Here is a 23,091-nt window from a genome sequence, read left to right as displayed (position 1 = left end):
AACCTTTCGACCTGAGTTTGACGAACCTTGGATCATCGATTTTCTCAGGCGCCTATATGACGAGATCGACACTCAGGAATCATATAGCCCATGAGTCATAATCTCCAAGAGTTATAAAGCTCACAAGCAATATACCCCACGAGCTAGACACCAGGGCCCACGATTTCGACATCAAGTAAAATAGACCCACGAGCAATTCGGTGCATGAGATACTTTGCACATAATGCTCCTAAAGAGCTAGATGCTAGATAAACAAAGCCCATACACGAGTGCAAGGCTGGGCGAAAATGGCCCACATGCTGCACATAACATAATGGGATTTCATTTTAACATGTAGTGTCGAGCTCTTAGACGTCATTTGCCTTGCGTCTAGCGATTGCTGATAGGCTTGCTTTATTACAGCCCAGCTCGTGGGCCTGTTTTACATCATACATGGTGTCTAGATCATGGGCTGCAAGACTCGTAGGGTGAATGACTCATGGACTTTTTTTTAAATGTCCAGCTCATGGGATGACACCGTTCCAATTACAATTTACCGTTTATAATACAAAGCGTTTCAGTTGAATAAACAAATTTCGGCGGTACATTGGTACGAATAATCATGCCATTTTAGGTCGAGGAAAAAAATGTTCCTATAACATATACCTGTTTGGTTTGTATAACCAAACAAAGTTTAACATAAACCATATTCCAACTGAATCAAAGTCCTTGTTATTCTTTTTTTCAAGAGTTTTTTTTTTTTTTTTTTTGGGGGGGGGGGGGTCACGATATGACTGGCATAATTATATATAATATGTACATATATATATATATATATATATATATATATATATATTTGAATAATCACTAAACAATGTGGCATTCATTGGATGAATTGTGGAGATCATCAGCGTGTACCGGTATAGAATAAACACCAGCGCACTGTTGAAAGAGTACAGATTAAAAACCATTATAAGAAGGGTATTATTTTCTCTTGATAGATATTGGTCAGTGAATCAATCCATGACCTTGCCCCTGATACCATAATGAGATAAAATGACAAATGGCGTTGCAGGCCTTTGAGAGGTCGATGTGTTTACCAGTGGGATGCTAATGATTATCGTTTTCCCTGTTTTTTGTTTCTTTTTTTCACACTTTTGCTTTCTTTTTTTTTCTCTATTCCCCCCCCCCCTTCACCAGTTTCCCGCACTCTTTGTAGTTGAAAGTTTTCACCCCATTTTCCCCCTTTCCCTCAGAGGTATCCACATGTTACAAGCTTAGTCTTTTGAGTGGGTACCTCCACTTTTTTTCTCCTCAGTGTGTATAGAGTATATGTATCTTTATTTTACTGATCATGTAGACGAGAATATGTTGTTAATCCTGTCTGGTTACACTGTATATATATTTACAACGATTCGCATGTCAAGTTCATGATATTGTTTCTTATACATTCTGTTGAAGAAAGAAAGTGAAAATAAAGTTTGAACTGAAATTGAATTGTTTGCAGATGTAAAGTGCAAAGTGACATGCAGTTTCTTTTTCTTTCCAGCACGAAAACTAATTTGGAGTTTGAGAACACCTGTAATACATTCAAAAGGAAACATTTCGCGTAAAACAACCCATGAATATTAACATATATAGAGGAGAGTAATGACATATAGTTACCGAGATGCAAAAACACTCCTTGAAACACAAGGATAACCTTTGCTATTTTGTATGTCTGGGACAACACCTTGCCTTTTATGATGATAAGTTTAAACATAATGGAGAGGGCTCGTATCTCCTATATAAAAAAAAAAAATGTTTCAATAAGTGTAATTACTTCATTTACCCCAGCACTTTTTTCTTATGGTTTTCTTTCATCTTATCTTTTATTGTGTTTTCAATCTTTGTAAATTTGTCAGAAAAAAAAAAATAAAGATTCAACATTTGCATTAAACGAGAAAATGTCTACGAATGGTATTGGTGACATGTGAAATGTTACCACCCATAATTGTATTCCCGGCACTGACAAAATCTTTCTTTTTTTCTTTTTATTGAACGTGATATTCAACTGACACTATGTCTGTAATACCTAGAATAATTTTCTGTGTATTTTGCCTAATCTTTTCATTCAGACAGGGGAGAAAGTTAACAAATGAACTCATAATGAACTCATAAGTTGGGAAGGACCCACACTCTAAAATGAATAATTAGTTAGCAAAACGGTCTGCTTAATATCAAAAATATTCTAAAAAAACATTAAGAATGCTGCAAAGTGTTCAATAGAACATAGAAACCGTGCATTAATTGAATTTACATTTGTCTTTGTGTGAATTGCCGAATGAGGGCACTTTGACATTCTCATTTTCACCCTTGAAATAATTTTCTATACTTCTAAACCTATGGGATCGTTTTCGGTTCAAACACATCCCATGATCCCTCCACAGATTAAAATGCTGTTATCTTTTGTATTTCAAGTTGCGTCAGATGATCAGTATTTTTGGTGCTTATGTACTCCGTTCGTCATTTTTGTATTGTCAATGTAAGTATGCATTATGAAATTATATCATATCTTGATGTACCCTGTGTAACTTATTATGTCGAAATGAATTGTATTGAATTAAATTGACTGTTCTTGTATCATCTTGTGTTGATCATAGTTGATCTATGTCTTTTTGAGATCTTTCAAACTGATATGCATCTGTACCTTGAAATTCAAAGCTATCATTCTTTATTCATTCCTTCACACATATATACATGCATGTAATCAAATTGAAGTAATTATGAAACCATTTTTTTTTCATGTTACATACTTTTTGCTACACAACAATGGACTGAACTTTTTAGCCTTTCTATTCCTACCATAAGTGTGAAGCGCTCTATCATTTTCCATTTCTTTCTTTCTTTGATTCTTCTCTCTCTCTCTCTCTCTCTCTCTCTCTCCTGCTTTCAAACACTTGCAATATCTAATCATTTTCAGTAGTTATTTTCATTAGTACAAGGTGCATTTGACTACTAAACACTGAAACATCCGCAGAGGACTGGTAGAGTATGATGTCTACCCAAAGTGTATGCAGAATTATTGTATGTCACGCTGTATGCTGCGGCTGCTGCTTTACCTCGAAACCTCCTTTTCGTCCGACATTACATGGTGGGCAGGAGTGACAACGTAGTCTTTATACTCAAGAAACCCGAATCTATTCTAAAGGGAGCTGCCAAACTGCGATACCAAAAACGAGCATCAACGGCTTTCTTCAACGTTAATATTCAAACGTTTCTTAAAGAACGGGAGAAAAATGAGATCTTTTTTTTTTTTTTAAGACACTATTACGAAATTAGTATCGCTTTGATGGAATATTCTGTTTTCCCTTTTTCATGATTCAATAACATGTAACAGTGTGCCCAGAAGATTTCATTTTATGAGACGTGTTTTCATGCGATGTCATTACGTTCCACAGGTGTGACCCATAATATGATAAGGAAAATATGCTTCGAAAAAAGAAATCTAGGTAACTACACTGACTTGTTTGTTTTGTTTTGTGTCGTTTTCTGTTCTGTTTTGAGGGGGATTTATTCGGTTAAACACCTTTCAGAACAAGATAAAATTCAGCACCGATATGTGCATGAATTAAATGTTTTAGTAACTAGTTTCAGTGACTAAAACGCGCAGTCAGACTGGCAAAAGATCAAAAAGATTAATATCGCAATACGCGCGATCAGACCTGCAAAAGATCGAGAAAATTAAGTTCGTGATCTTTAAGATCTCGAAGTTTTGGCAGTGTGACCGGAAACTTCTCTCGAAACTTCTAACTCTTTATTCGGGATATTTCCCGAACCCCTACCAAGCTTCTTTATCTTTTTCCAGCTAGAAATTGAAACTTCGCGCTCTTTGTAACTCTACCAGTCAACCATTAGTCCTGTTTGCCGACGGTGCCGCGGAGCACGCGATCATACGCGATCATCGTGATGAACTGAGTGTTTTGTTACGACACAGTCAACAACTGTCAGACGGCGTACTCTTTCTTCTTACGTGTGCACGCACACTAAGGATCCAAACTTCTTGATCGAAAGATCGAGAAGTATGGCTGCCAGTATGACCGGACGGCAAAAGATCATGACTTTGCGAAGTCTTCGCGATGTAAACTTCTTTTTTTTTCGCAGTCTGACCGCGCCTCTTTCTGGGACGAGTCGTTGTTTTTATACATTCTCTTCCTGTTTACTTCCATCTCTCCAAATAATTCATATGCCAAGAAATAAACAGCTTCAGAGCTTGTAGTCAAGTGATATTTCGGTCGTCTTGAAAGCCACACAACTGTGGGAAACCTAACCAGTGTAGTCTTTGAATACCCTGGGGCCAAAGAGCATTCAAGCTTGCACATGAGTTTTCCGTTGGATCCAGCTTGATTTAGCACCTTTCGGACAAAACTCAATCTTTATCGTCTAATTTCACTCCCTGTCTTGTGACAGGAATCTCAATATATCTGTAACAAAAGTCGAATTCAATGGTGAATATGGATGTACCACTTAAATGAATAATATGTAATATGTATACATAAACAAATATATATATATATGAAGAGTTTGTTTGCAAAAACTGATAAGTCCATTTTTAAAGATTTTGAAGTACGGTCTCTGTCATAAAGTACAAAATGTGACCGTGCACCTCAAATCGAACATAAAGTCGCACACACTGATTTTGCGCGAGGACTGAAAATAAGTGAAATGGGTCAACCTAGCCGAACTTGACTTTTTCATATTTTCTGAAAGAGTGGGTCTTCTTTTACATTATGCTAAAATTTGGTATCTGAAAACGGGCAGAAAAGTGTGTTTTTTTAGCAGTTTATCTCGAACATTTTTGGTAGAATAGTGTGATTAGGTGTGTCTTTAGAATCCCTTTTTCATTTCTGAAAAAAAAAACCTTGTCCACACTCTTCACTTCAACTCTAATAACTTTTGAAAGGATAGTACTACTGCTTTGACAGTTGGCATTAAGTATGGACAGAATGTGTTAATAAGGCATGCTTAATTTCAGTTAAATCTGATAATCTCTTCATTGTTGTTACTCTGGTGGTTTACTTCCTGTTTTTTTTTTTTTTGTCCCATTCATCGCACAGCCAGCACGGTTTAAAAGATTAAGCGCTTGAATAGACACTGTACTTTGCAGAGCCTCTTTTCTCAGTTCACACTTTTCCTGAGTTTGTGCTTTCTTTCCAATATTTAGATAGGTTTGGAGAGTCCATTTGATATGAGTTATACATCATTTTAAAGCTTAAAGTCTGCTCTTTCAGAATATGGTCTTAACTAAAAGTTCATGTCTGGCGACTTTTTGTTTGTTTTGAGGTGCACTGTCACAAATAATACCTTTTAAATGATATATTGGTCGCTACATATCAAGGTACATTTTTGAAGTTATGGTCAAAAGAAGCAACAATTTTCTTATTATTCTCTTTATTTTTCTTGACCTTTAATCGCAAATATCTCCGTTTGACAAATATGGACTTATCGGTTTCTGCAAACAAATTCTTCATTATATATGAGAGCTTGTTCGCAAAAACCGATAAGTCCATGTATATATATATATATATATATATATGAAGATTTTGTTCGCAAAAACCGATAAGTCCATATTTGCCAAATGGAGATATTTGCGATTAAAGGTCAAGAAAAATAAAGAGAATAATAAGAATTTTTTTTTTTTGCTTCTTTTGACCATAACTTCAAAAATGTGTCTTTGTATGTAGTAACCAATATATCATTTAAAAGGTATTATTTTGTACTTTATGACAGAAACCATACTTAGAAATCTTCAAAAATGGACTTATCGGTTTTTGCAAACAAACTCTTCATATATATATATATATATATATATATATATATATATATATATAGTAACAAAGCTGCAACAAAGTTCATGCTGTATTCACCAACGGTTTATTTCTTCACACAAATTTTCGAGCGATACGAAGGTATGAGCTGAGAATCATAAACCCTTCTGATTGTTTTCCCGCATTGTCTCTAAATAAAGGTTGCATTCAAGTAGAAGGAATAAAGGTTGGGATGGGGGAGGGGGTGGGTGTTAGGAAAGAGGAGGAGCCCGCGATTGATTGACTGGAATCACTGTCCGGACTCTTCTGTTACACAGTTGACTAACTTTGACTCAACTGCATTTGCTTCAAGGCGACGCTTCCAGGGCTTACAGATATTCCAGGTGATTATACATACCATCATGAAAGTTCAAGGTATTGTTAATCATTGGGAGCAGTGGTTTTAAAAATAATATTACTCGAGTTGTTACATTTGATACACTTTGCTTGTGTAGCTCAGTTGTATCGATACCATCCTGCCATAGAAAAATTTTGTAACAAAGCCTAAACGATATAAGGAGACATCACTTTTTTTTTTCTCAACGAACCATAACTTTATACGATTCATGCTAGAAACAATTCTGTTATACGTATTGAACATTTTGTACATTTAACAATACTTTAATAACATTCATTAAACTAATTAACATTTTACGTCGGGTGTTTCTATATCCCTTAACTCACATTTTAGAATTACTTTGAAGCACTAAAGCTGGGTATTGCTTTCATGCTTTTAAATCCCCAGTAGTTTCATTCAATCATTGACTGCATGAAACGAGACGTTCGAGGAACTTTTTCACCGCAGTAAAAATGACACGATAATATGAAAAAATACGGTTTTACATGTGGATTTCTACAATTTTAGTTTCTCGTCAACAAGATAATGCAATATTCCCTTGTACACAACCAAAGTGATCACATCTTAAAGTGGTCAATTTCAATGTTACCAAATACCAAGGGTGTTTACGAGACAAATCACTGATATTGATAGATTCAAGTCTACTTTGAAAATGCTTTTTTTTTTCTTTAACAGTGTAAGCAAACATGAAGCACCGTACCTTGCATCCTTGTAATTAGAATTGTATGCCTAAATATAATCTTTCATTCTTTTTTTTTTTGGTTGTTGTTGAGCCCATAGGGACATGTACAATATGTGTTATCCGCTTTAAAAGCACTGTTAATTATTATTATCATTATTAACATTAAGGGCAAAGGGACTATTGGGGATGGAATTCTAAGATACTACAAATTTCGTAATACCAAACCTAGCAATATAAAATAAACCATCAAACAATAAAAGAAACCATCGATCGGAGTGCGGCTCAATGTTCTCAAACAGATCCTGTTCAATTATACAGATGTTCAATTATACAGATGTATAATTTAAAAATGAGGTATGGTTTTTATCTGTTTTATTTGGAGAAATCTACGGAGATTAGCAACATATTTAATGACACGTTTTCTGGAATGTATGTTGTCAAGAAATTGATCTTTTAACAGCAATCAGTTGAGTTTCACTTACCTCTTTAAAATTGCTATTATAATAATACACTTCATATTATACACCGATCCAAGGGTTGGGCATCTTTTTTTTTTTTTTTTTTTTTTTTTGAAGCGACACCAGTGACGCCCCTTAACTTCACTCATTTGGTGTTTGTGTTTTTTTTTCCCCTTGAACAATCATGTATATGTCATGAAATTTATCTATTATGCTACAGTCATTCAACATGGTTTATATAGATTATGTTTTAATTTTCTAGAAGCATAAATAAGTCCAGCTGTTCACAGAATCTTCTGGAGGGTAGGCTTTTGAGACAGTGTTTACGGAGTTTTTAGTTCAAGAGAGTTTTTTTCCCTATCAAATCTGTTTAAATTAAACCAAATATTAGATCAATCATCTTTAGATGATTTCTTTTATAATTGTATAACGCAGAATTGAAACAATTTACATTTACATTTGACATTTACATTACAAATTTAAATTTTCATAAATTCCATCAGACTTCATGACCCAAATGTGTGATTATGAATATAAGAATAATAGGTACATTGAAAGGCTCTGTTTACCAATGGGAGCAGTGATTAAAAAAAAAAGCACATATTCAAGATATCACAGGTGATCCATATTGGTAGGTCGGTTGTTTAAAAAAATCATACAATGGAAAAAGTTTGCAATAAAGCACTGAACCATAACTGTAGACGGTTATTAATAATCAAGAGGCAATTTTGAATAAAACTTTTGGTCACATTTTGTATATGTGACCCTGCACCTCAAAACAAACAAAAAGTCGGCAGACATGAAATTTTAGTTAAGACCATATTCTGAAAGAGCAGACTTTAAGCTTTAAAATGATGTATAACTCAAATCAAATGGACTCTCCTAACCTATCTAAATATTGGAAAGAAAGCACAAACTCAGGAAAAGTGTGAACTGAGAAAAGAGGCTCTGAAGTACAGTGTCTATTCAAGCGCTTAATCTTTACCAAACCGTGCTGGCTGTGCGATGAATAGGACAAACAACAGGAAGTAAACCACCAGAGTAACAACAATGAAGGGATTATCAGATTAAGCTGAAATTAAGCATGCCTCATTAACACATTCTGTCCATACTTAATGCCGACTTTCAAAGCAGTAGCACTATCCTTTCAAAAGTTATTAGAGTTGAAAGTGAAGAGTGTGGACAAGGTTTTTCAGAAATGAAAAAGGGATTCTAAAGACACACCCAATCACACTATTCTCCCAAAAATGTTCGAGATAAACTGCTAAAAAAAAACACACCTTCCTGCCCGTTTTATGATACCAAATTTTAGCAAAATGTAAAAGACCCGCTCTTTCAGAAAATATTAAAAAGTCAAGTTCGGCTTGGTTGACCCATTTCACTTATTTTCAGTCCTCACGCAAAATCAGTGTGTGCGACTTTATGTTCGTTTTGAGGTGCACGGTCACATATTTAACAATACTCAACACTGATTATCCTCATTAAAAGTTTACATCGGTTGTTTTTACCTGTAAGTCACAGTTTAGTATACTATTTTAAAGCCCTAAGTGTTGGTTTCCGTTTCATCTGCAAATTGTGAATAATGTTATTAAAATAGAATCAACTGTTCACTTATTTTTGATTGGATGAATATCGTATTAGGTCATCAATTGTGACAATATGCATTTGGCATCTGACACCTGTCAGCCAAACGAACTTTGCTAGTAAACTTCATCACAAATGTTGCTATGGAAGCAACAACAACAAGAAAAGCATGACCGCATAACAACTCTTGCAGGCGTCAATGTACTTTCCGAAGCCATGGAGGTCAGACATAATTATGTCAGTCAATATTAAACGGTCACATATAAGTTCAGCGAGATATCGACCTCATTATGATGAACTTTCTGAATATTTACTCAGGTGCGTGTAAGGCGTCATGTTGTCTTTTAGTGAATGAAACGTGTTGATAACAAGCCTCGGATACGTCAATGACAACCTATTCACACCATCATAAAAGAATTTTAAGATTCAGTTGCTATGTTTGGCATGTTTGATTGTGTCCAATTATAGTCAAGTTACGATGTGCCATAATTTCGGTTTCGCTGCGTGACATACGAAAAAAGCTTGGTGGCGCATGTTAGATTATACAAAGACAATTCATTTTTTTTTCTTGTACTTTGAATAAAAAAAAAAAAAATCATTTTAAAAAATGAAGGCAAACTGCATTTTATCCTTCCCTTTTCCCGATCCATCTTACAACGCCTGCAATGAGGCTATCTTAAGTAGACTTTTATACGTAGGCATAAGTGTGTATGCTGATAATATGATTGTTACTTCAAGGAGAATGTCGTTCGCTGCATTGAGAAGTCATTACCGAGTCCTGTACCTCAATCATTGGTCTTTGTTTATTTTAACTATAGAAACATATTTTTTTATTGACTTGCAGAATCATTACAGCATCGTCGATGTACAATTTGAATATAGGAAAGTGAGATTACCAGAAGCAGGGAACATTGTACTTTTAACGAGAATTAAAGAAGTTAAACATTTGAGTGTAAGATAATTAGGGGAATAGAGATGGGGGACCCAATTAAACAGCGGTTCCACTTTGTTATTTAAGGGTTGATTAAACCCAAAAGTGAAATAAAATTCGCAATTTCCGAAGGTGAATAAACTTCTTTTAGGGATGTAGTCGGTAGTGCGTCTGACTCCAGATCCAAAGAACCCTGTTTCGATTAGTCTAAACTGAACAGTTTTGTGTGTAATCATCCTGTCCCCTGTAGTAAGAGGTGAAACACTCTGTCCCTCTGTGGCGCCAGGTAAAAGTGTCAGAAATAAAAATGTCAGAGGTAAAAATGTCAGAAATACAAATGTCAGTGATAAAAATATCAGAAATACAATTGTCAGAGGTAAAAATGTCAGAAGTAATAATGACAGAGGAAAATATGTCAAAAGTAAAAATGTCAGAAGTAAAAAATCAAAATGTCACAAGTAAAAATGTCAGAGGTAAACATGTCAAAGGTAAAGTTGTCAGTGGTCAAAATGCCAGAGATAAAAATGTCATCGGTAAAATTTTAGACGTAGAAATGTAAGAGGACGAGATAAAAGTGACACAGATTTTTTTCTTCATGTTTCTGACACCCTTCTCGCAACACGTGCCTTTCCGTGCCTTCTCCTGAAATACGATAGGGGAGACCGGGGAGAAATGGGACACGGGGAGACATATGTAACTTGAAAAATGCTCGGCCAATCAACAATGCAATTATATCAGTAAAAAGATGAGCCTCGGTACATCTTAAAACAGACATATTAGCCACTATACGGCTCTACAGGTAAGTTGAAAAAAAAAAAACTATTGTTTTTATATCCCCTTTTTGTTACTTTTTCATTGTTTCTTACTTTCTTGTCAGTAAGATATCAAACTTACTACATAGATCTGGTAGGTCCTGTACTATGTTATTTGGTAACTTAACAAGTGTGCAAACTTCTGAAAATAATATTATAATATTGCTTGATAACAGACATGCAGGTATGAAAAATTGGCAGGGATTTTTTTTTTTTTTCTGTGACCACTGGGAGAAATCTAATAGGAGAGTGTTACATTTCTCCCCGAGGCACATGTATAAATCCTACTTGTGTAATACAAATTTTATTGCTGTGAAATAGAAAACCTTAGATAATCTTTATATTGCGCACTTAAGATTTTTTTCCTGCTTAAAGTACTCGGAGTTGGCCCAATTTTTGTCGCAAATATCAATTTACAGACAAACCTACTAGTGGGGCGGCTTAGCTCGAAAATTCAAAGGAATTGTGCATTTTGTGATACAAGCACCAAATTTGGCGCACATGTACATTAACATGTTGCAAATATTTTTAGATATTGGGCCACTCGGAATTCTGTCTTTATGTCCGCCATATTGGATTTCAAAATGGCCGCCATTTGAAATCTACATTTGCGATTATCTCTGGGTCTAATGCTGCTATTGACTCGATTCTGGTGTGTAAATGTATGTTTTGGGGGGCAAGGAATCCAATGGTAACAATCTGCATTGCGCATTTTCACCAATGGGCCGCCATGTTGGATTTCAAAATGGCCGCCATTTAAAGTCTACATTTGTCGTTATCTCTGGGTCTAATGTTGCTATTGACTCGATTCTGGTGTCTAAATGTACGGGTTTTTTTTTTGTGGGGGGGGGGGGTAAGGAATCCAATGGTAACAATCTGCATTGCGTGTTTTCTCCAATGGGCCGCCATATTGGATTTCAAAATGGCCGCCATTTGAAATCTACATCTGCGATTATCTCTGGGTCAAATGCTGCTTATTGACTCGATTCTGGTGTCTAAATGTATGTTTTAGGGGGTAAGGAATCCAATAGTAACAATCTACATTGCATGTTTTCACCAATGGGCCGACATATTGGATTTCAAAATGGCCGCCATTTGAAATCTACATTTGCAATTATCTCTGGGTCTAATGTTGCTATTGACTCGATTCTGGTGTCTAAATGTACGGGTTTTTTTTGTGGGGGGGGGGGGGTAGGAATCCAATAGTAACAATCTACATTGCATGTTTTCACCAATGGGCCGACATATTGGATTTCAAAATGGCCGCCATTTGAAATCTACATTTGCAATTATCTCTGGGTCTAATGTTGCTATTGACTCGATTCTGGTGTCTAAATTTACGGGGTTTTTTGTGTTTTTTTTTTGGGGGGGGGGGGTTAGGAATCCAATGGTAACAATCTACATTGCGTATTTTCACCAATGGACCCCCATATTGGATTTCAAAATGGCCGCCATTTGAAATCTACATTTGCGATTATCTCTGGGTCTGTTGACTCGATTCTGGTGTCTAAATGTATGTTTTGGGGGGCAAGGAATCCAATGGTAACAATTTACATTATGTATTTCCACCAAATGGGCCGCCATATTGGATTTCATAATGTCTGCTTTAATACATGGCCGCTTCTCGATCTACATTTGTCGTTTGGATCTTTGGATCCAATGACATGATTCTGGTGGTGGTGGTGGTGATGGTAGTAGTTGTAGGTGTAGTGGTAGCTGTAGTGGCAGTGATGATCCCAGAAATGTTACATTGTGTCATTCCAGGTTCATCGTGACGCATGCATGCCTGTAGACTGACGGTGCTGGTTTTTGTTCAAGACAGTTCCACCATGTCCAAGAGGTTCACACTAGCTCATGCTGAGCGAACTTCACCATCAACATCACCGCATCTAAACACGACTGACTGCAGGTTGTGCCTCATATGTCAAGCAGACAAGATGGCGACACTGACCAAACCTGACCAATCAAAGAGAAAAGACATTGGTAGTGGGTACAGTTCACTCGCAGAGAACTTTGAGAGCTTCGCAGGATAATTTCACTCGGAAAGACTCGATGATGGTCATGGCGTTGAAGCTGCGATGGTTGAACACGGTGCACAATATCACCAGACGTGCAGGCTCCAGTACAACAATACCAAACTACAGAGGGCACAAACGAGAGCAATCAAGAAAGAAGGGCAGAGCGATGAAGAACAATCTTCATGAAAATGCGCCAGGGCACATTCACGTTCATTGAGTACAGAGATGGTCCTAGAAACTTGTTTGTCTTGTGTGTCTGCTGTTTGCGGTCTACACTATTGGTTCCCATCCTGGAATTCATTCTTCGATCACCCGAGCAACCTCCGGTCCCGCAACCATCCAGCGACGAAGGGCACTATAGGTTGTCAGTGAGCCCAACCGCGCCACCGTCTCCTTTGATGCAGGCATTATTCTGCTCATGTGCCTGCTTAATCGGGATTGAAGAGAACACCCTCTGTGTTTTCTGAACTGTGAAGTAGCCTTCACTGAATTTCCTGGCTACATCTGGGTGTTTGGTAGTGAGTTTTGCCATGTCCTTTAGGTGCACTGGTATCCACCTAGTAGAGGATGGACCAGCTCTGTCAGAGCATCGAGGTACATCATTAACGATCCCTGCCTGAGAGAACGCACATACGCTAGAACCAACAGTTCTAATTCTAGCACAGTTGCCCAGTAGCGAAACTGGGTGATGTTGTCTCGTCTCTGGCGACACCAGTCTTCAAACGCATGAAGGTCCTCTTCGTCCCTGGTTTCTCCCAGACAGTAGTGGTTGTAGGCATGGTGTTGCAGGATGTACAGTGCTGTTGCAGTCACTTGATGTGCTCTTTTTGTGCGCAAGACATTAAATGCTCGCAGGAATGAGTCTGCTGTCCCTGCTGTCACAATCGCAATCTCAGTTTGCACAAGTGCGTGCACCCAATCACTCCCTTGCAGTCAGTCCCCCAGTGTTTTCAGTGCCGCCATCTCTATGTGGAGACCACCAAACATCACTACTATGTGGTCTTCACCATAACTCTCTGGCCACTTCCACTGTATCTGCTTGGCCAAAGCAAACAGTAGCTGATCAAAGGTGACCACTGGTGTCTGTTCAGGATTCAGGTGTTCTACAGCATTTTTCACAACATCCATTGATTGCAGGATCATGGCCACAATGTGGGCACTTTCCAGGAAGAGTGGAAGCAGCGACATGGGGCAGATGACTCGAGCATCTGGTGGCTGTTGGCTGGCATGAAATGTAGCCCAAGATGAGAGAGAGAGATGCTCAGGCCAACGTGTGACAGTCTGTCGTCCAATCCCTTCTTGCGTGTATGAGCATGAAACATCATCCCTATGTATGTTGGAAGTGGGGTCTCCTGTTCAACACTGTGCTTGACACAGGTAGATGATGTTGCTGCTGGGACCTTCTCTGTACTCGATGAACATGAATGTGCCCTGGTGCGTTTGCATAAAGATTGTTCCTCATCGCTCTGTCCTTCTTTCTTGAGTGCTCTCTTTTGTGCCCTCTGTAGTTTGGTGTTGTTGTACTGGAGCCTGCACGTCTGGTGATATTGTGCACCGTGTTCAACCATCGCAGCTTTAATGCCATGACCATCATTGAGTCTTTCCAAGTAAAATGATCCTGGAAGCTCTCAAATTTCACTGAATTTGATCACGTTCTATGCGAGTGAACTTTACCCTCTACCAATGTCTTTCCTCTTTGATAGGTCAGGTTTTGTCAGTGTCGCAATCTTGTCTTCTTGATATATGAGGCATAATTTCCAGTCAGTTATGGTGAGTTGCGGTGATTTTGATGGTGAAGTTCACTCAGCATGAGCTAATCTGAACCTCTTTGACAAAAACAAAAAAACCAGTACTGTCAGTCTATAGGCATGCATACATCACAATGAACCTGGAATGACACAATGTAATATTTCTCTTATCATCACCGCCACTACAGCTACCACTACAACTACTGCCACCACCACCACCAAAATCAAGTCATTAGATCCTAAGATATCGACAAATGTAGATCGAGTAGCAGCCATTTTGAAATCCAATATGGCGGCCCATTGGTGAAAATACGCAATGCAGATTGTTACCATTGGATTCCTTGCCCCCCCCCCCAAAAAAAAACATACATTTAGACACCAGAATCAAGTCAATAGCAGCATTAGACCCAGAGATAATTGCAAATGTAGATTTTAAATGGCGGCCATTTTGAAATCCAATATTGCGGTCCATTGGTGAAAATACGCAATGCGGATTGTTACCATTGGATTCCTTGCCCCAAAAAACATACATTTAGACATCAGAATCGAGTCAATAGCGGCATTAGACCCAGAGATAATTGCAAATGTAGATTTTAAATGGCGGCCATTTTGAAATCCAATATGGCGGCCCATTGGTGAAAATACGAAATGCAAATCATTACCATTGGATTCCTTGCCCCCTAAACATACATTTAGACACCAGAATCGAGTCAATAGCAGCATTAGACCCAGAGATAATTGCAAATGTAGATTTTAAATGGCGGCCATTTTGAAATCCAATATGGCGGTCCATTGGTGAAAATAGGCAATGCAGATTGTTGACATTGAATTCCTTGCCCCCAAAACATACATTTAGACACCAGAATCGAGTCAATAGCAGCATAGACCCAGAGATAATCGCAAATGTAGATTTCAAATGGCGGCCATTTTGAAATCCAATATGGCGGACCATTGGTGAAAATACGCAATGCAGATTGTTACCATTGGATTCCTCGCCCCCCAAAACATACATTTAGACACCAGAATCGAGTCAATAGCAGCATGAGACCCAGAGATAATCGCAAATGTAGATTTCAAATGGCGGCCATTTTGAAATCCAATATGGCGGACATAAAGAGAGAATTCCAAGCGGCCCAATATCTGAAAATGTTTGCAATATGTTAATGTACATTTGTGCCAAATTTGGTGCTTGTATCACAAAGTGCACAAAAGGTTTGCTAAGCTGCCCCACTATACCATTTCCATACCATTTTTTTTTTTGTCATAGATAACATTTAGACATCTTCAACAATTCATTATTCAATCCCAATACGTCTCTTTTAAATAAGCCTTCTGTTCACATATTATTCACTTTTGTCTTATATCTTAATTAAAAGGTGTTTGTTTTATCACCAGTCTATACTTTTGTGCATGGTTGTCCCATTTCTCCCCAGATTGTCCTATTTCTCCCGGCTTGATGTCCCATTTCTCCCCGGGTTGTCTCATTTTCCCCTAGATTAAGGGTTTAACAAATCATTAATTATACGAAGATGTCGGTAGTGGTATCACTAACTACTCTGCTATAAACTTCAAAATCTGTAGTTTATAATTATGATCATTTCCGAGCTTGACAAAATATTTTAAAAGTTGCAAGGAATCTTTCATGATAATGTAAAATACCTCATTTCTCCCTGGTCTCCTCTACACTTTCCTGCATTTTTTTTTCTCGCGGATACCCTCTGCGTTTTAATGGACTATTGCAAATGGAGCATGTGCAAAAATTGTCCAGAATGAAAACTGCATTTCTTCTCGACCAGGACGTACGTGTACAAAAAGTTTTCCTCACGTACAGGTACAATGCGTATTGCCTCACCTGGCCTCTTTCTGGTATATCCGAAACATATCCATTGGGTTATTATGAGATAAGAGTGCATAAACCGTGACCTAAATGATGTACGTTATTATTGGCATTAAAACGAAAAAAGTACATGCGCGAGAAAACACTCGGAAAGGTTTTATTGTACGTGTCATTTAAAGGGTGGCAACATTGCAGAAGTCACTCCTGTACTCAAAGAGGTAATCCTCATGAAATTAGCAACAATCGACCCATATCTATCTTGCCTAGCATTTCATAATACTACAAATGTAACCCTGCACCACAAAACCAACAAAGAGTCGCCAGACATGGATCTTCAGTTAAGGGCAGTTTCTGAAAGAGCAGACTCTTATCTATAAAATGATGTATAACTCAATACCAGTAGACTATCTTAAAGGGGGAGGCTAGTATAACTGATCAGTGGGAATCAGTGGAAATGCTGGGAGATGATTGTTCCAATCCTTATGGGATTCATTCAAGAGTTCATTGTATATCTATTGTTGTGTGAAAATGATTTGCTTCAGAACGGTCTCATATTCAAGTAATGTGCAGATTAATGCTCCGTCACTGACCAGGGACGCTAACCTGGAAGCATTAAACTGCACATTACTTGAATATGAGACCATTCTGAAGCAAATCATTTTCACACAACAATAGATATACAATGAACTCTTGAATGAATCCCATAAGGATAGGAACAATCATCTCCAAGCATTTCCACTGATTCCCACTGAACAGTTACTAGCCTTCCCCTTTAACCTACCTAAATACCGAAAAGAAAGCAAGCACTTTGGAAAAGTGTGAACTGAGAAAAGAGGCTCTGAAGTACACGGTCTATTCAAGTGCTTAATCTTTACCAAGCCGTGCTAGCTGTGCCATGTGTGCCATGAAAGGGACAAAATGTAGGATGTAATCCACCAGAGCAATAACAAAGAAGGAATTATCAGATTACTCTGAAATTAAACACGTTCTATTAGCACATGCTGCCCATGATTAAGGCTAATTTTCAAAGCAGTAGCCTTATCTTTTCAAAAGTTATTAGACTTGAGAGTGAAGAGTGTGCAAAGGATTTCAAAACATGAAAAGCGGCCTCTAAGAAAAGCCTGATCATTCTACTCTTCCCCTAAAAAAGGGTTGTAGAAAACTGCTAAAAATACACTTTTCCATTCATGTTATGATACCAAATTGAGAAATAATGTAGAAGAAGGATAGCTCTTTCAGAAAATATGAAAAACTCAAGATTGACTTTGTTGAACCATTTTATCTTTTTTTAGTCCTCACTTAAAATCAAGGGGTGCAACTTTTTGTTTGTTTTGTGGTGCACGGTCACAAATGATGTAGGAAACCCGATCACTTTTTGCAAACCCCTGATATAATTTTCACTAAAGCGGTTCCAAAAAAAAAAAATAATAATAATAATTGTCCTGATCTGGCACTAGTCCAACAATTATACAGAGACGATTCGTATCACTAACAAATAACACATGCTAGAATTTTTTATGGATTTATGGAAGGCATTTGATACGCGGAAGCACAAAGTGAATCATAAATTATAATATATTAAATGCATATGTTATCCATCATACTTCTATATAAGTCCGGACGTGTGGACCACCCTTCCTGAATCATTAAAATCATTTAATGAATCATATTATTCATTAGCTATCATAAAAAGTGTTATCCAAGTACAACTATATGTATGGTCACACATAGCGAAAACCGGTCGCCGACTATAATCGCCGACTACTGAAATGACTGGAAATCTGATCTGCGAAAGCATGAATTAAGCCAAGAAAGATACTCGAGCAACCGGTTGTTGAACACTATCAACATACTGTCCGTCGACTTCAAGAAACCCTTTTCAGTCTCTGGAAACTATCTGCAGATCAGATTATCATTAGTCGGCGACCAGTCGCCGACTAATCCTCTTACCATAGCAATGACGTAACGTGCATCATTCTCACCATCATCATCATCACCATGCATGATTAGTTTCATCTCATCATTCCCGTCTTTTTTATTTTTATTTCTATTTCTATTTTGATATAATGAGGCCATTTCTTTGTTATCGTTGATGAAAATATAAACTTTACAAGTATATTACATTTACCTTGCGCTGTAATATATGTTTATAAGTGATATACTGTATTTATTTATTTATTCATTTATTCATTCATTTATTTATTTATTTATTATTATTATTATTATTTTTTGCTCTAACGTTATCAAGCTCTGCTAACGATCATGGGGGCGGGGGGAGGTTGGAGTAGGGAGGGCGGTTCTTCTCAAATATCCAAAGAGCTATTAACAAAAGTAAATAATGTTCTTGTTCTAAAAACGATGCTTAGCAATACAAAAAAAAACCCTTTAATTTGAAGCATCAAAGCAGCAATGAAACAGGACAATTTTATACATAATCTCAGTCATTACTTCTGACATTTTTACCTCTGACTTTTTTACCTTTGACATTTTTACTCTGATATTCTTGCCTCTGACATCTTTACCTCTGTCACTTTTAGTTCTGATATTTTTACCTCTGATATATTTAGCTCTGAAATTTTTACTTCTGTCATTTTTACTTCTGACATTTTTACATGTGATATTTTTACCTCTGAAATTTTTACCTCTGACATTTTTACATGTGACATTTTTACCTCTGACATTATTGCACCGAACCCCTCTGTATACGGCCCCAATTTTTCTCTCTCTTTTCGTTCACTCGTTAAAACAACAACTCTGTCTCTCGGATAGGACATAGAATGGAGGTCCCAGGTGTTAAGTCACAAGTCATACACCTTAAGAGATCCCTCTTCACTCATTTATAGCAAAGAGCAGGGTGCATAACCCCGTGAAGTGGTCCCGTTTCACATCTAACTGGACCCTATGGAAGACCAGTATTGCAGCTGAAGTTTCGGAAAAGCAAGATTTTCAGTCAGTTAACTATCATAGCTGCTGTTGTAAGATTGTTGTAAATAATGAGGAACTGCAGAGATCTGAACAGATTTGAGGAAACATCATTATCACATACAAAGCACTAATTTTAGGTTTTACTACCAAAATGGGCAGCCTTAATCAGATTCGCTATCATGGAACAATGAAGTATATTCGATATGACTGGGCATCGAGTGAGATAAACTCTTGGATATTTATAGGTTTAAACGTTGTGAGTGAACTTTGATTTGAAAATGAAACGGTGAGTAGAAGCCATCAAAATTAAAACCCATGACTTCAAGGTTCGAGTAGCATTAGGAAATCTAAATGAGTCATCTTACTATGATGCTTTTCATTTGATGTATCACAGACATGACAGAAACTATTTGAGAGAAAATTAAGACTGCTTCAAACCTTGAGTAAATGTCCAAACTTGAAAATTGTATTGCTGACATTAATATTCTGAATGCAGTCAAATGTTCTATGACTTAAGGATCTTCAAGTACAATGGATAATTTCAGTGAAGACTAATTGTGTGTTTTTACTTTAGAACGTTCGTTCAGCTGTTAATCTTTATAAAGAACATCTGAAAAAAAATCAATCAGAAACAAACTATAGAGAAGGTTAATTTGCGAAGTAACATCTGTCATGTATGAATGTGATTTTGTGTAAAGTGAGAAAATTTTAGGTAAATCTGCATTAAGTGATATTCAGGACCAACATGAAGAAAGTGGTGTCAAAGGTCTAGTAACAAGTAGCCGCCACATTGGGGAGGAAGGTAAGTCTTGGTCTTCGATCCTTTTGGCGTATTGATGGGAGCTGATAATATTATGAGATATGAAGTGAAGTGTACAGGTCATGGTATAGAGGCAGAACTGGCCGAGTGGTGGACGCTCCAAGATGATGCAATAAACTTATAGCCCGATATCCGTCAGGTCAATGGATCTCTGACGCTCGATGTACGTCTCGTGCGTCACCTTTTTGTTCCCCGTGCGTTTTGTCCCGTGGGCAAGCAGTTCATATTCGTTTCTCATGCGTTTGCGCACATTCAACTGTCCAGTACAAAATCGCCCAAGGTGCATTGCTTCTTCGTTTTGTTCGACCCCTAAACGGTGCATGTACGCTCCTCTAAAACGGAAACTTTGCATTTTGTCCACCGGATTGACGATTTGAACAACGGATGGGGAAAATATTGCCCGTTTCCTGTACGCTGGGCTTATCCGGCAAAGTGGGCTTAAGCAGTACATCAACTCTCTGTTAACGGTCAGTTAGTGCGTGCGCCATCGATCAGTGCAAAATACCGATTGGATGTTAAACAGGCTCGCAAACCAGTTTTTCCTACGTTATAGTGTTGAAAGATGTCAAGGAAGTCAAACTCTATTGAGCTCAGCCTTGATTGCTACAGAATTCTTATGAGTTTTATAGCAAGAGAAGTGCACTACCACATTGGAAATGATAAATAAAAAAACCCAAAGTTTTGATAAATAAAACAAATTAATATTGATAAAAAGAGCTCTAATCTTTCGATCAACGTTAAATCTGGACAGCATAACACAAATTAACATGACGTCCCTTTTATGTGATTTTTCTGTAAAGTCATATTGTTTGTCTTCACATTTTTAGATGACTGATAATAAAATCCGAATCAATATGATTTGATTTGAATTGAATTAAATTTTATTTGTAAGCAAGTATGCAGCCACTCTTGTCTATATGTTGGGAACCTGGTATTCCAAGTCCTTATTTTTGTTTACTTGACAATGCCATTAGAACCATCCAAATTGTACATTCCAAAAAAAAAAAAAATGAACACACACACACACACACACACACACAATGATTCATTTGTTAGGTTAGTTGTCATATTTGATGACCAATCGTGTCCATGGACAGTAAACACGTGACAAATGCCCGTCAATAATGACCTTTTAAAATTGAATAAAACCTGTGCACGTACAATAGTCCTGTTGCCACAGACGCCGATAAAATTCATGACGCATATTTGTCCTACAGGTCTCACTACAATAACGAAGGCCGAGGAGGTCAGACATACTTATGTTAGCCAATATCAAATGATCACATAGACAGTGTTAGTTCAGCGAGGTCTCGGCCTCATTTCAGTGAACTTTCGTTTATTTACTTACGTATAGCCATATTATAAAAGAAAGCATCCTATTGTTTTACCGAATGAAACTTGTGAATACAACCCATGGATACCTCAGTGACAGCCTGAATAGTCCATGGGCCAAGACCCGAAAAATGGGTTGTTGGTACCATCTGAGGTGGCACAACCTTTTTGGTGTCATTTTGTTTGTCGGGCATAGATATGCTTATCAAGCTATGATGGCATTTCCAAATGAGTAGCTTAGTCATAATAAATGAATTTTTAACCAATTTGGTCTCGTATTTATATCCCTATACTTCTGAATCGAAAGTAAACCGCTATACAAAGAAGAGCACTGCCTTCTGTATGTCCACAGGTGTTCTGTTGTAAACGCGGTGCGCTTAGTCTTTATTCAAGGCAGCGAAGGGAATATCCAAAGGGTTATGATGTCCACAGCTGTCACGCGGTGCGCTTAGTTCTTTATCTAGACCAATGTACCGTTATCATATCTAAAGTTCCTCATAAAAGGGATTATCTATACTGTTTTATACTACCTTATCAACAAATACATCAGTTTTAAACAAAAATCACTCTGTTCATTTACAATATCATTCATTATAATGTATCGTAGTGTACCGGTACATTGTTTTTGCATTATCTTATATTGTTGGAGGGAAATAAAGCGACATTGGCGTGGTATCAGCATTTTCACCGTAGCGTTTTCACAGGAAAATGATAAATGATTGAAAAATACGGTAAAATTCACTAGGAATTGCTTTTGTTGTTGTTGTTGTTTTTAGATAAAAGGATATACACTGTATCATACGCTTTGGATATTCCCTTCGCCGTCTAGAATGAGGACTAAGCGCTGTGGACATCATAACCTTTGGATATTCCCTTCGCTGCCTTGAATAAAGACTAAGCGCACCGCGTTTACAACAGAACACCTGTGAACATACCATAGAGCTGCATTTTACAGCTCTATGGAACATACAGAAGACTGTGCTCTTCTTTGTATGGCGGTTAGTTTCGATTCAGAAGTATAGGGATATAACAACGAAACCAAATTGGTAAAAAATTCATTTACTATGACTAAGCTACTCATTTGGAAATGCTATCATACCTTGATAAGCATATCTATGCCCGACAAACAAAATGACACCAAAAAGGTTTTGCCACCTCAGATGGTACCAATATCTGGCCTGGCCCATGGACTAGAATTGTGGTATCCACAGTGTGTCATGAATGAAAGTTTGCGGCTGAGATGCCATGCTTGGCATATTTGACAAGTTCCACTAGGTGTTATTATGAGTCATCCATGACAATCTGATTTACAAAGCTGTTCCTGTTCATGCATGGTAGATTATCAAAAGACAAGATAAATGTAGCTCTATTTGTTTCATCGTACTGAAAAATCACAAAAGGATTTGGTTCATCAAATATGGCAGGGTTATTTATGTGTTGCGCTACCCATCGTTGTTAACAATCGATTTCTCCTCCCTTTTTTTACAATTGCAAAAATGCTATTTAATGTACAAGAAGTGTGTAGGTTTGTGCATGTGTTTTACCATTGCATCGGAGAGTGTGTTATCCGATATTATAAAATGGGTTCAAGAATGTAGCCAATAGGAAGCGCTGAAATGAGACACACCCCCTTCCTTTACTTCAGTACAACTGCACTGCCTGTAATCCTATGGTAGATTGCCGATCGTCTGTGCGCGCGGCGGCTCCTTTGATGAATTGCATGCATACGCGTACGCGCTGTCAATCCTGTAAACAACTTCT

Source organism: Diadema setosum, unplaced genomic scaffold (assembly GCF_964275005.1).
Source record: "Diadema setosum unplaced genomic scaffold, eeDiaSeto1 scaffold_36, whole genome shotgun sequence".
Taxonomy (NCBI): Eukaryota; Metazoa; Echinodermata; class Echinoidea; order Diadematoida; family Diadematidae; genus Diadema; species Diadema setosum.
This window is presented reverse-complemented; position numbering follows the sequence as displayed.